At 36.8% G+C, this 14,885-nt stretch overlaps 1 protein-coding gene, 1 non-coding gene and 1 pseudogene across 12 annotated transcripts in view; 2 read left to right on the top strand and 1 right to left on the bottom strand.

Moving 5' to 3' along the window:
• TANC2 (tetratricopeptide repeat, ankyrin repeat and coiled-coil containing 2) overlaps nt 1–14,885 on the bottom strand; it is a 377,119-nt gene that overhangs the window by 178,672 nt on the left and 183,562 nt on the right. The window lies entirely within an intron of this gene.
• On the top strand, nt 4,800–5,688 carry LOC112864665 (large ribosomal subunit protein P1 pseudogene; annotated as a pseudogene).
• LOC112864722 (U6 spliceosomal RNA) lies at nt 10,839–10,949 on the top strand. The gene has a single exon (XR_003223994.1). It is a non-coding gene; the product is annotated as a U6 spliceosomal RNA (small nuclear RNA).

The raw sequence follows: 14,885 nt of genomic DNA, 5'->3' as shown, positions 1-14,885 counted from the left end.
GAATACTATTTTACCTGCTGAGTTCTGACAAAGACAGCATTGGTCCCTGCTCAAGGGATACTATATATCTAAAAATCTTAATAACATTTTTTATAATTAAAATAGTAGACAGACAGAAATTAGCAACTTAAGGTAGATATGTAAGGAAGAAACTGAAGGATGGCAGGAGCAATGTATAAGGGGGGGTATGAGGAATGTATAAGAATTATGAGGTGGAGTCAAGGGATTAAAGCAGGATCCTAGAGATCTGTGAAGCTCAATGCCAGGGTGACGTCTTGATTTTCCCTTCTCAGGAATTCCAACTGAGGTTACCTTTACAGCTCATAGACGGCATTTGATTCTTCTTTCCTACCTACATACCTATTGTCATCCATGGGATACTATACATGTGTAATAATGACTTTACATGATTTTTTTAAGGTAGATTATAATGTTGCTCTCATCCAAATTATAAAAAAGCTAGTGCTATCTGTAAATTAATCAAACACAGGAGGTACAATATAGGTATGACACATTGTCCATAGTCTTAATACTACTCAGTGGAGAACCAAAAGGTCAGTTGGAAGACTGGACACAATATTTTGCTCAGAAGCCTAGAATTTTAATATATTTCATCATAAAAAAATGACATATAAGATGAATTCAGCTGGGTACACAAATTCTGTGTCAAAAGGGTTTACCAGATAGTTTTTAAAAAAGTGGCTGAAATGAGATGGGTAGGAGGATTCTAAAACCAAACCAGGTATTTTACTGTGACAGAACATGGTAGTATAGTAGTGAGGGGTTGGGTAGCATAGGAATTAAGGTCTGGGCCCTAAAACCAGAAAGCTTAAGTTAGATTCCATCTCTTCTACTTTTTCCTAGCTGAGAATGTTTCTCTAAGTTTCCTATCAGTTATTTGGACTTAATAACATTACCTACATGTACCATGGGGGAATTGTAAGGAGTATACTAATTAATTAAAATAAATGCTCATGGGGCACTTTGGTGGCTCAGTCAGTTAAGTATTTGACTCCTGATTTCGGCTCAGGTCATGATCACACAGTTCGTGAGTTTGAGCCCCAAGCTGGGCTCTGCAGAGAGCGCAGAGAAAAAAAAAATTTTAATTAAATAAAATGCTCAGAACAATGTGAGCACATAATAAATCCTCTGTAAATGCTAGCTGTTTTTGCTGTTGTCATCATCACCACCATCACACATTCAGCATGATTTGGAAAGTCTGAATTGTGTGTGTATTGGGAGGGGGGTTAAAACAAAGACCTCTAAGGTGTCATAGGGGAATGACAAGAACAGTGATATCACCAACTTTTTTTTTTAATTGAGAAGGAAATAATATTGAAGAAAACATGTTAGAACTTAGAAGGTGGCAGACTACCCAAACCAAAAAGGCTTAGGTAAGACAATGAGAAGTACGTGTGTAAAAAAAAAAAAAAGAAAATTACATAGTATGATTTATACCACTGGTTCTCAAAATGTGCTGACCGGCAGCAGAGCATTATTTGGGAATTTGTTAAAAATGGAAATGATCGGACCCCACCTCAGATCAGCTGAATCAGAAACTGCGGAAGTTGGGGCCCAGCACTCTGTGTTTAGCTAGCCCTCCAATGATTCTGATACACGCTAAAGTTTGTGAATACTGGATTAAAGAAAAGTATCTATAAATACCTCATCATAGCAGATCAGTAAAGGGGCTTTCCTAAGAAAAAAGCTGTAATAAGATATAAATCAAGGCCTCATCTCTAGGAGTATTAATGTATATGGTACAAGTTAAGGTTTTGTATTTTTTTTCCAGTCACTATTTTAGCAGTATAACTGTTGTGTTATGTTTTGTTTATTTTTTAAAGAGTCCCATATAAGTATCCATCATGTGGGGCCTATTTTGGAGAGGGAGAGCAGTATTTTCTATACTAATTCTCCCAAGATCCCTTGGGGAGGAGACAAAGGGGTGGGCAATAAACACAATCAGATATATCACACAGGAGTGTTAATGGTGAAAGAGAAAAATCTGCCTCTGTTGGTGCCTCTGTAAACTGGAACGTTGTAGACAATGTTGCAGCACACCTAATCCACACAGGTATAAAGGCATTAAAATAAGGATTTTAAGTAACTGAATAACTACTAAAGTATTTGTCTTCGATGAAATTTTCAAAGCAGATGGGAATTTTTAGGAAGGAACTGGCACCAGACTCAAATAGTTATGGGAGATAGGTCTGCAGGGAGACCAAATCAAAGCCAGGATCAGGAAAATGAGAACTGAAGGATACATTTAAGATGAGAACAAACATAAAGTACCAAGAAACTGTTTCCACAAAGTTGGTTTTACAATAAAAAGCATATTCAGTAAAATTAATCTAAGACAAATTAATTGTCAAATGTGAGAGCACAGCAAAAAGATTATAGCTATAAGGGAGAAAAAGAAATACAAGGCATCAAGTCAGAGAGGAATAAGTAAAATTATCTCTGTTTGCAGATGACATTCCTTAAATGAAGATGAAGATTCTACAGTAAAACTGAGAATAAAACAAACTGAGCAAAATTGCAAGGTCAATACATAAAAATATACTAACGATGAGCAATCCCAGAATGAAATTAAGAAAACAATTTAAAATAGCAACAAAAAGAATACTTAGGAATAAACTTAATCAAGGAAGCTTAAGACTTGTACACTGAAAAACTACAAACTGTTGCTGAAATTAAAGCCACACATAAAGGGAAAGACATTTCTTGTTCATGGATTCAAAGACTAGTACTGTCAAAATGGCAATACTTCTCAAAGTGATCTATAGATTCAATGCAATCCTAATAAAAGTCCCAATGACATTTTTTGCAGAAATAGAAAAATTCATACTAAAATTCATATAGAATCTCCAGGAAACCTGAATAGCCAACCCAATCTTAAAAAGAACAAAGTTGGAGGTCTTATACCTCATTATTTCAAAATTTACTATAAAGCGTACTATCATCAAAACGTGTGGTACTGTGCCATAAAGACAGAAATAAACCTCGTGGTCAAATGATTTTACAAAGATACCTAGACCATTTTATGGGGAAAGGATAGTCTTTTCAATAAATGGTTTTGGGAAACTGGATATTTACATGCAAAAGAATTAAGCTGGATCCATATCTACCCCCTATTAAAAAATTAACTCAAAATGGATCAAATACCTAAATGTAAGAATTAAAATTCTAAAACTCTTAGAGGAAAACACAGGAGTAAAATGTTTGAACTGTAGAACTATTAAGGAAGTTAGAGAAAAACAGTGGAAAATTGACCTGGAAAGGGAAAACTGTATTTCAAACAGTTTTTAACAAAGCTTTCACAGGCAGAATCTTACATGAATGTTTGTAACATTTTAGCTCCTAAACATTTATTAGAAAATAAACCTTTAGGTACCATGAATTTCCTGAAGTGGAAGCCTGGGGCGGGGAGAGAAGAAGGAGAGATACTATTTGTGACACTCTTTATTTCCTCCTCCTTAACCCCCACTCAATGCTGGGTTTAATTAATTACTGTTCATGATTGTGCTTAAATGACACAAGCAACACCTTGAAGAAAAGAGGATGCCAAATTTTAGGATGCTAAAATTTATATAACAGTTTATTTTATACTTTTATTCACATTTTTACCTAAACTCATTCAAATTTCATGATTTTTCTATGAGGAAAACATTAACTCTGTTGTAGATGGGAAAATAGAAACCACAAGATCTCTTACCCAAGATCACAGTATTTAAGTGGTAGATTACAAAACCATACCCAGGTCTTTTGATTTAGAATTTTATAGTTTCATTAACAATATTGTTCTTCAAGGTATGGAACTCATTTTAGCGGGAGATTATTTTAAATGATCTATAAAATTGGCAGTAAATAGCAGTGAATTACACAGTATGGTGGGCTGTCCTAGTGCCTACCAACATCCTAGTTTCTATTCTCTTCTAGGCACAGAGGTGACTGCAATTGCCAGCTCCTGTGAAGTTTAGGACTATGTGACTGGTTCTGGCTTATGAAATGAGAACACAGGTGACATAGGCCCTGCATGATATAGTCTGTCTCCTCCTCTGACATAAAAATCAGAGAAGTCTTCTGTTGAGATGGTACAGATACAAGATTGAAGCAGCTTGAATTGCTGGGTCACTATATAAAGAACAGCTGTCCTGGAGAGTTGCCCAGGCTTGATGGGTAAACTAGAAATAGACTTTCATTGTGTTAAATACTGAGATTTTTAAGGGTGATGTTATGACAGCACTGTCTAGCTTATTCTGACTAATGAAATAGTGATAATGTTATTCCTTTTTTCAATTATGTTTCCATCCTTCTAAATAGGTCCAGAAGAAAATTTTAATACACTAATACTAGCTAATCCTCCTTGTTTTGGGGTTTTTTTCTTCGTTTTTTTTTTTTTTTTTTTTTTTTTTTAAGTAGGCACCACAGCCAGCATAGAGCCCAGCACAGGGCTTGAACTCATGCCTCTGAGATCAAGACGTGAGCTCAAATCAAGAGTCAGATGGTTAATTGACTGAGCCACCCATGTGCCCCAGCTAATTCCCCTTTTTAAGAAGGAGGGAAAAGATTTCAGTATCAGTGCCATTTGTAAAGTGTTTAGCTATAATTAATGTTCTGGTTAATATTATAGTTACAGCATGTGATACTGACTTTCCAGTCTATTAATATATATTTTCTTTTAAAGTAAATTTATCTAAATAAAAGCATGGAGTTCAAAAATATTAGGTAAAAAAGTCTGGTTGTAAGTATGGCAAAAATCATGAAGAAACTATGCCAATGAATGAAACTTGAGAAACATGCACTGTACTAAGCTGCATCTCAACTGGGTAACTAATTTAAGTCTCTATTTTCCTTCCATTCTGTGTTGAGATGGGAGTGGTATATAATCACACTATAAATGCAGTTGCATTTAAATTGGTATCCAATATGAAGGAATAGAGCTGATGAAATATTTTTAGGTAATAAGCACAAGCTACTTTAGTCATAATTGAGATATTGGCTAGGCATTAAAGATAATAAGAGACTCAGGAGATAACCGTTATAAATGGTGAAAATAAGCTAAAAAAAAAGACTTCTCATATGAATAGATTTATGGTCATTTGGGTAATCTAGTTATTTGATTAGATAATCAGAGCAGTCTCCTCTTAACATTTTTTTTTTTTTGCCATCTTTTCAGGAGGGCCAATCCAATTCTATATACTTGTAACAGCCACTGATCGCATGGTCAGAAGTCAAAAGTGAGAAAAAGGCCTTCCTCAGCTGCCATTAAGGTGCTCAATCCTTTGAGGAAGCTAAGGCCAAGGTGAAGTTAGGACCTCACTTCAACGAGCAACTAGCACCATGCCTGACAGCATCCGCCCATCATTTGCTTGCACCATGGCCTCTGCCTTGGGAGCTCACCTGCATCTACTTGGCCCTCATCCTGCATGACGATGAGGTGAAGGTCAGGGATGGTAGTAAGATCAAGGCCCTCATTAAAACAGCTGGTGTAAAGGTTGAACCTTTCTGGCCAGGCTTTTTTACAAACTCCCTGGTCAACATCAACACTAGGAGCCTCATCTGCACCAGCAGGAGGTCCTGTCCCCTCCACCACAGCTGCCCTAGCTGAGAAGATGAAAAGTGAAAGTGAAGAAAGAAGAATCTGAGGAGTCTGATGATGACGTGTGCTTTGGTCTTTTTGACTAATCCCTCCTTTGTAACATATTCAATAAAAAGCTAAACTCAAAAAAAAAAAAAAAAAGAAGGTGGGGAAAAAGGCACAGAGCGCATCAGTTATACATAGTACACAACCTCCAAAGAACCTACGTGCAGGGTATTGTGGTATCCTTAAACAAGTGTGGTATGTCAATACAGAAAAGCTTTATTACTCTGTTAAATTGACAGTAAATCAAGAGGTCGTGCTTACATGTGATGGGTGCTTAGTGGGTTCTAACAGTCATAGTTTCTAAATTGGGTACCACACTTCCAAGTATGTGAAGGGTGTCTCATCATGCTCATTCATCAAACATGGCGCAGAAAGAAAACCTTGAACAACATTTGCCCCTGATTATTTAGAAAAGAGAAAAGGAAAGGTGGAAAAGATGGAGAAGGGGAGAAAGTATTTTATTTCAGGGAGATGGAAGAAAGGATACAGATTGATAGGGAGATCGAGATAGGATCTAAGAGTATATAGATTAAAGCAGCCCTTCCAATGGTTCAAGCACAAGAGCCAGCAACAGAACCTAAAGGAAGAGAGCAGTGTTTTTGTCGTAACGAACTGGTGTACACAACACACTGGTTGAGAAAGACCCAAGTCTCTCAACTCACTTACGTATTTGTAAAAACCGTCCTCTCCCATACATACATCACACAGTCACAGTACAATCATGTTTCTTCCTTATGCAGGGTAGGCCAAGAACTAAAATCTCAGTGGCTTAATACAACACGATAGAGTTCTCACTCAATATGGGTGTTCAGTAGGAAGCTCCTTATCCTAAGATAAGCCTCAAGTTTTCTTGTGGGTTCTCCACATCAAGCTAAAAACCAGAAGTCAGGGGCGCCTGGGTGGCGCAGTCGGTTAAGCGTCCGGCTTCAGCCAGGTCACGATCTCGCTGTCTGTGAGTTCGAGCCCCGCGTCAGGCTCTGGGCTGATGGCTCAGAGCCTGGAGCCTATTTCCGATTCTATGTCTCCCTCTCTCTCTACCCCTCCTCCATTCATGCTCTGTCTCTCTCTGTCCCAAAAATAAATAAACGTTGAAAAAAAAAATTTAAAAAAAAATAAAAACCAGAGGTCAGAGGTCAAAGGGGGGAAGAATTGCATATGTGAAGGTTTTATAGCCAGCTGGAATTTGTATACATTATTTATATTCTTATTGTTCAAAATTCAGTCACATAACACACCTACCTGCACAAAAGGCTGGGCTACATAGTTTACTTGTGTGCGGAGGAAAGGGAATAAATTTTGGTGAAAACATATTATTCTTTGCTATATTCTACATCATAGCTTGGAAATTCATGAAAGATACAGAACTAATGAACAAAGCAGCAAATTCTGTGTAAATGTAGCCTTCTTTCTTTTAAATAAGCTGAACATACGTCGCCAAAAGTTAGCCTAAATCTATATATTTTTTTCATTCAAATATAATGCTTTAGATTATAGTGCCTAGAATACTGTCTGCATATGGTAGCTGGTTAATAATTATTTGCTAAATGAACAGTATACAGTAGAAAATCAAAGCAAAGGCAAGCATTACAAATAAGAGTTTTAATAAATGATTTTAAAAGTGAGTTTTAAAAAACACTCATGGATATTATAAATGTTAATCACACTATAAATCACCTGAAAGACTCAGACTTTCATAAAACAAACATATAAATCATCATCATTATAATCACACTATAATCATTTAATTTCTAGCTTTAATGACTGGTTTATTTTCCATAAAAAATATTCAACAAAATATGTTGAGAATATAGTTGTGTTAAAAGGGAAACACTAGAAGACACTTAGGCTGTGTACAAACTCTTCCACATTCAGGGATATTTGAAGGACGCATTAACAGAGGAAGTCAATGTCAGGAAGGCTACGCAGCTGCTTTTTTTTTTTCTATGTGCAACTCAGTATTAAGTTAACAATTCAAAAGGACCCCTCTGCAGAATTTTGTAGTTCCCTTCCTGCTAGCTTCCTATTCTTCAGTACTCTGTAAATTTCAGTTGCCTTGGCTTCCCCAAATTTCTGATCTGTTTCCTCAGGTCAGTAAGACTATCATTCTCTGTTTGAGTTATCCCATTTAGGATGAAAGCCAGGGTTCACCTAGTCCCCTCCACCTTCCTTTCGGGGATCACATTATCATACTGTCAACTGTCCAGTGTCTGAAAACAGCTTTTTCTAGTGGGAGGGCAAGTCCAGGACTGGTTACACCATCATAGTGGGAAGAAGAAGTATCTCATGCTGTTTTAATTCGCATTTTCCAGATGTTTATCATTCACGATGTGGCTAACAAAAGGCAGAACCTTTGTCTGTCTCATGTATGGCTGTGGTCTTAGTAATGCTTACAGTAGTGCAGGGCACAGAGCAAATACTATTATTTGTTAAATGACTTAACTAGTTATGTTTATCCATATACTTTGGAGGTACACATGATATGTGTCCTTCATCCATTTAATGCTGAAGACCTAAGAAAATAGGTGATTCTAAGCTATAGCCAAGGTAACTCAAGAGTACGTCTGAACCTCCCATCTAATTTCTATTTTTATGCAACTATGTTGTGCTACACAAAAGGATATACTAGACACATTGATATACAGACAGACCATACAAGCAATAAATATGGAGACAACATGGTGCTCCAAAGAAATGGTTACTCCAAAAATGATCACGACAACTTTTAGGACATTACTATAGACATACTTCAACCAATTTTGAATAAATTAAATAGAAATTCTCATTTCAAGAAGAAATTGGGATTTAAGTCTTCGTTTACCCATACACATGATTAGAAAAAGGCAAATTACTGTACCTTACAACTCATGGTGTAAACATTAGCTATTTCAGTGAATGGCAAACTCAAGGTATATGTGATAAAATAAGGCAATATGGATGTCAATTACCTATTTTAATATTTAGTAATATTGTATTTTGCATATACAAATCAATAATTTGTATTGGCTCAGTCGGTTGAGCATCTGACTTCGGCTCAGGTCACGATCTCACAGTCTGTGAGTTCGAACCCTGCGCGTCGAGCTCTGTGCTGACAACTCAGGGCCTGGAGCCTGCTTCAGATTCTGTGTCTCCTTCTGTCTCTGCCCCTCCCCAGCTTGCATTCTCTCTTTCTCTCAAAAATAAACAAACATTTAAAAATAAATAAATAAATATGCCAACACAATACTCAAATATCAGTGATACCAGATTTCATTTCTATAAATCTGAAGAGGCACTAGGTTTTTGATAATATAAAAAGGAGTTCCAAATTTCAAAATTTTGGTATGCTGGCTTATACGTGATTACTGGTTTACTGATATAAGCAATTCTATAAATTTGTCAGGCAAACTTCTGAATTTTTTTAAGTTTATTTATGTAAGTAATGTCTATACCCAACATGAGGCTCGAACTCACAACCCCGACATTAAGAGCTGCATGCTCTACTAAGCCTGCCAAGTGCCCCACAACCTCTGAATTTTAAAGTAGTTATGGAATATAACTATATTTAAATTTAAAATATTACACAAACATGTTTTATCATAGGAAAATTGGAAAATACAAGAAGCAAAAATAATGCAGCCAAAAATTATCAGAATCCTACTTCTGTTCAAGTTTCAAAGCATTATGGCCTTTCCGATTATTTTATTTTATATAAAATATTAATGCTAACAAAAAACAGCTAAAAATGACTAATGACTTCTTTTTTTTAGTGTTTATTTATTTTTCACAGAGAGAGAGAGAGAGGCAGAGCATGAGCAGGGGAGGGGGCAGAGAGAGACAGAGACACAGTATCCAAAGCAGGCTCCAGGCTCTGAGCTGTCAGCACAGAGCCTGATATGGGGCTTAAACCCACCAGCCGCGAGTTCATGACCCAAGCCAAAGTCAGACGTTTAACCCACTGAACCGCCCAGGAGCCCCTGACTTCTCTTTTTAAAATATGGCCTTCAAGGGGCGCCTGGGTAGCTCAGTCCCTTAAGCATCCACAACTTGATTTTGGTTCATGATTTCACAGTTTCGTGGGTTCAATCAAGCCCAGCGTTGGGCTCTACACTGGTGGCAAAGAATCTGCTTGGGATTCTCCCTCTCTTTCTGCCCCTCCCCAGTTCATGCTCTGTCTCTCTTAAAATAAGTAAATAAATAATTAATTTTAAGAGAATATAATAAAATATGGCCTTTGAAGGGATACTTAGATCCTAAGAGTGGCAAGTGAACTCACTGAGCAACATTTGACATGAACAGAGAAAGTATGATGCCTGAGAACAGCAGCATCACTAACCTGAATCTGAATGTTAGCCACAGTTTTTCCCTTGCTAAATGACTCTCCTCTCCTAAAAAATGTAAAAGGTAACTAAAAATATACATATTTATATATGCAATTTATGCAATAACAGAGCAGACGTGGTAGGACTATAAGGTATGAGGTTAGATGTAAATATTCTAAAAATTCGTAGATATGCCCTTATCTCTTCTAAATTAGAGGAAAAAATATTTTTTCTTTAGTATCTTTGAGACAGAAATATTACATCTATAATTCATATCTTTTTACCTACGTCTATGAGAAAGTAGGGGGAAACAAATAGTAGGATAAAGAAAAGAACACAGTGATTAAAAGAGGTCTTTCAAGTGAGACTCGCATCACATTACCTATATTATGTGGTCTTGAACAAATTATTCAACTTTTCCAAGCTTGGATTCTGCATCTTTTTTTTAAATTTTAATTTTAATTTTATTTATTTTAAAATAGGCTTCATATCCAGTGCGGAGCCCAATGCAGGGCTTGAACTCATGATCCTGAGGTGAAGACTTGAGCTGAGATATCAAGAGTCGGATGCTTAACTGACTGAGTCACCCAGGGGCCCCAGATTCTGCATCTTTAAAGTGTGGGCCACAATCTCTTAGGAGTTGTTATGAGGATTACATTTATATTTGTTTTTTTAATTCATGTATTTTGAGAGAGAAAGAGAGTGAATATGAGTGGGGGAGGGGCAGAGAGAGAGAATCCCAAGCAGGCTCTGCTAGGTCAATGCAGAGCCCCATGCAGGGCTCAATCTCATGGTTTCGTGAAGTCATGACCTGAGCTGAAATCAGGAGTCAGATGCTTAACCGACTGAGCCTCCCAGGTGCCCTGAGGATTACATTTAAAGAGTAATGTGTAGTGCTCGCTTTGCCAGCACATATATTAAAAACTTGGAACCATGCAGAGAAGATTAGGATGTGGCCCCTGTGCAAGGATGATACGCAAATTTGCGAAACATTACATAAAAAATATAAAAGAGTAATGTGTATATAAGGCTAAAATGGAAGATATTAATATTTATTATCCTTTAGAAATAGGCAGCTGAAGCATAATGTGCGACTCAAGGACATAGACTGAGCTATCCCTGGAGATGAAACTAAAATATGGATCTTAGACTCATGGATCAACCACAATGCACACAACAGACCTTTGAACATCTCTAAACTAAGTGGTCTGTGCAATCATAATGATAATATGCCACTTAACTCTCAAGGATATTGTAAAGATTTAAATGAACTCATCTTTGTAACACAATGAGCATAGTGCCTTGCTCACAGAATGTGCTCACTACTAGATGATGATGTGGTTATTAGTATATGATGATGATGGTGATGATGTGATAGGCAACGGAGGAACATGGAGATGTACAAAGTGAATTTCAAGATGCTGACCAGAATGTTCGGCATCTAGAGGCAGTGATTTATGACATCAAACTTCAAGAAGTAATCTACTCATGTTTCTTGCCTCAGTTCTGTCTCCTTATCTCCCTGCACCCAAAAGGATAGCTCTTATTTAACAGATGAAGTTACTCTCTTTAGTGGAATATGTATTATCCCAAGAGTACTAGTACAGTTCCTCCTGTATGTATGATGTTGAAAGGTACAGTAAGTTGAAGAAGTGCTTATAGTATGAGAAACCTAGTGGTGAGTTTCTGAATGTTTTACAAACTGAATTAAAAGTATGTTGTATGACATTGGGTCCAAGATTCTGGTTTAATTTTCAAGTTTAAATTCTGTTATCCTCTATTATTTTTGTCTACCAGATTCTAAGCTCCTTGAAGACAAGGACTATAGAACAGTCATCTCAGAGATGCCAGGGTGGCTCATTCAGTTGGGCAATGGATTCTTTGGTTTCAGCTCAGACCATGATCTCACGGTTTGTGAGTTTGAGTCCATGTCGGGCTCTGCACTGGCAGTGTGGAGCCTGCTTAAGAGTCTTTCTCTCTCTCTCTGCTCCTCCCCTGCTCGCTTTCTCTCTCTCTCAAAATAAATAAATAAACATTAAAAAAAGAATAATCATCTGAGAACAGTGTTTTGAGAATGACATATAATGATGTTTTCCATTTTGCACCAGTTTTCAATAATGGCTGAAAACATGCTGATTAGGTACAATAACATAAACTTCCTTGAGAAAAAATAATTTCACATACACTTAAGAACTGACAGGAAAAATAAACTTCGATACTAAGAATGTAAATAATGGTTAACCATCATTTACTGATGGTGTGGATTTCTCCAAGGCAGACCCAAAAGGTGTTGAAGAAGAAAAGTTGGGGCACCTGGGTGGCTCAGTTGGTTTAAACATCCAACTTTTGATTTCGGCTCAGGTCATGATCTCACGATTCGTGGGTTTGAGCCCTGCATCAGGTTCTGTGAAGCCCGTTTAGGATTCCCTCTCTCTCTGCCCCTCCCCTGCTCACGGGTGCACTCTCTCCCTCAAAATAAATAAATAGAAACTTAAAACAAAAAAAGAAAGAAAAGTTAACAATTGAGTAAGGAAATTAAAAAATTTTTTTTTCTTTTTCAAAACTTCACTAAACTGTAAAAGATCCTAGGTAGTCAAAGTGGGAGGCAGAAAACTGCTAAGATCTGCATAAACATAAAAATTATGCAGACTTCAATGAAATCCTACAAGGGCAGATTAACAAAAACTTAAGTCTCTGTCCCATGAGCAAAAAGGACTAGGAGACACTTTCAGACCTCAAGTGTGAAGACCCAACAGCTTTCTGGCTTGTTTTTGGAATGTGCAGTTGCTGCTACTGTTACAATAAAGAACTCACAACAGAGAACACTTCACCACCCACTCACCACCCACCAACCATGGGTAAAGAAACAACATTCATCCAACCTGAGAATCTCTCTCAGTAAGTCTCAGTCTCTGTAACAGGGTAAGTTGCTTTTTTCATCTCTCAGAAACCTTGAGGTCATCTGGTCATACACAAGAAGCTGTATGGAAAGATGAGTTGCTTAGTCTGATGGAAAGTAAATCATGGGTTAACTGGAGGACAGAACTATCACACCACCAGGCAAGTCACTGAGTTAGAGATCAAAGCAGAAAGTTTTATTCTGACTTCCCTTAATACAAAAAGAAATAAACTGTTTGCATTACTTTTTGGTTGCACGTCAGAAGGTTATCTATAAACATGCAAAAGTAGACATTGACTTAGCTTAGAGGTCTTTCTTTTCTTAGGGGTTTTATAAGTCTCCTCCCACTCCTGGTTTTTAAACTAATAAAACATATTGTTCTATTCACCACATTACTTTAAGATTTGAAAAAAAAAAAAAAGGCTGGCAGTTAGATGGAGGCAGAAGCAGTGTTGCTTAAGAGTCTATCCATTTTCCATACAATTTCTGTCATGTTAATAACGTACCTCACTGGATGTGTAGAAAAGAGAAAGCAGAATAACATAGAAGCATGGAAGAACAAGTGTAAGGAAAAGAACACTAAAGTCAGTTTTTATAGAATTTTGTCCTAAAGCTAAATATCAGCTCCCCAATGGATAATATTTCTATGATTAGAAACAAATAACTTGGGAAACTTTCAATATTGTGGAAGACAAAAATCTCAAAATCCTACCAGGGAGGTTCTGCTTCTGTATACCCAAGTAAGCTTCTGCTAGATGGGCCCTCTCACAGATTGACTTTAAATTCTGGACAACATACAAAAAGCAACTATCTCAAGGCCCTGGGGATTAAACATAATACAGTCTGGAAGAGAGCTAACAATTGTAAAAAACAAAAAACAAAACAAACAAAAACACAACACAAAAACAAACAAAAAAACAGATTTGGATGAGTTTCTCTTTAAAAAATTATTTTTATTTTTATTTTTTAGCTTCTGGGTTAAAAACAGACCACAGCACTGCATGGGGTCAATAAAACTCCAATAGAAAACCAACAGTTTTTCTACTCTAAAGTATCAAAAGACAGAGCTTGTAGGAATAGCAGTCACTGAAAAGTTAGGGGAAGAGGATTTCCAGAAAAAAGAGAGAGAGAAAGAGAGAGAGTGTGCACTGTACGGAGGCAGCCAAAATTCTGTGTGTAAACTCTGCTGGCTAATTGCTGAACCATGCATTGTATGGGACAGACTGGCTAAGAATAAAACAATTGAACTGAGCTCAACTGATGCCCAAAAGATAAGAGTTTTCCATTAAATCAAACCAAGTTAATTGCTTGCTAAAAGAAAAAAAATTAGTGATGCTCTTTGAAGGAATATGACAAAATCCAGAATATCTACTAAATGAAATGTTTAGGACACAGAATTACTCATCACATGAAGAACCCGGAAAATAGGACCCATTATCAAGTGAAAAGATGGAGACCAACCCTGCAATACTCTAGATACTGTAATCAGCACATAAGAAATTTAAAGCAGCTATTATAATGATTTTCAGAGAAGTAAAGGAATATATAATCTTAATTAAAAAAAGGCAAGAAAATCTCTGATTTTACAGAAACTGTAAAAAAGAACCAAATGCAAATTCTAGAACTGAATAACATAATAGCTAAAATTAAAAGTCACGGAATAGGTCTAACAGTATTTAAATGTTTAAATATGACAATTTAAATGACAGTAAGTAGTATGTACATATATATATGTATACACACACACAGTATATAGTAAATTGAAAAGTTTAAAATGACAGAAGAGTCAGTGAATTTGAAGATAAATGAATGAAAATTACCCAATCTGCAGACCACAGAGAACAAGGATTAAACACAAAAACCCAAACTGGGGCACCTGGGTGGCTCAGTAGGTTAAGCAACTGACTTTGGCTCAGGTCATGATCTCGCAGTTTGTGAGTTTGAGCCTCACACTGGGCTCTGTGCCTACGGCGCAGAGCCTGGAGCCTGCTTCAGATTCTGTGTTTTCCTCTCTCTCTGCCCCTCTCCTGCTCACATTCTA

Source organism: Puma concolor, chromosome E1, assembly GCF_028749965.1.
Source record: "Puma concolor isolate L17-30 chromosome E1, mPumCon1.1.hap2, whole genome shotgun sequence".
Taxonomy (NCBI): domain Eukaryota; kingdom Metazoa; phylum Chordata; class Mammalia; order Carnivora; family Felidae; genus Puma; species Puma concolor.
Note: the sequence above shows the minus strand (reverse complement) of the source record. Positions and strands in the feature narration are given on the sequence as shown.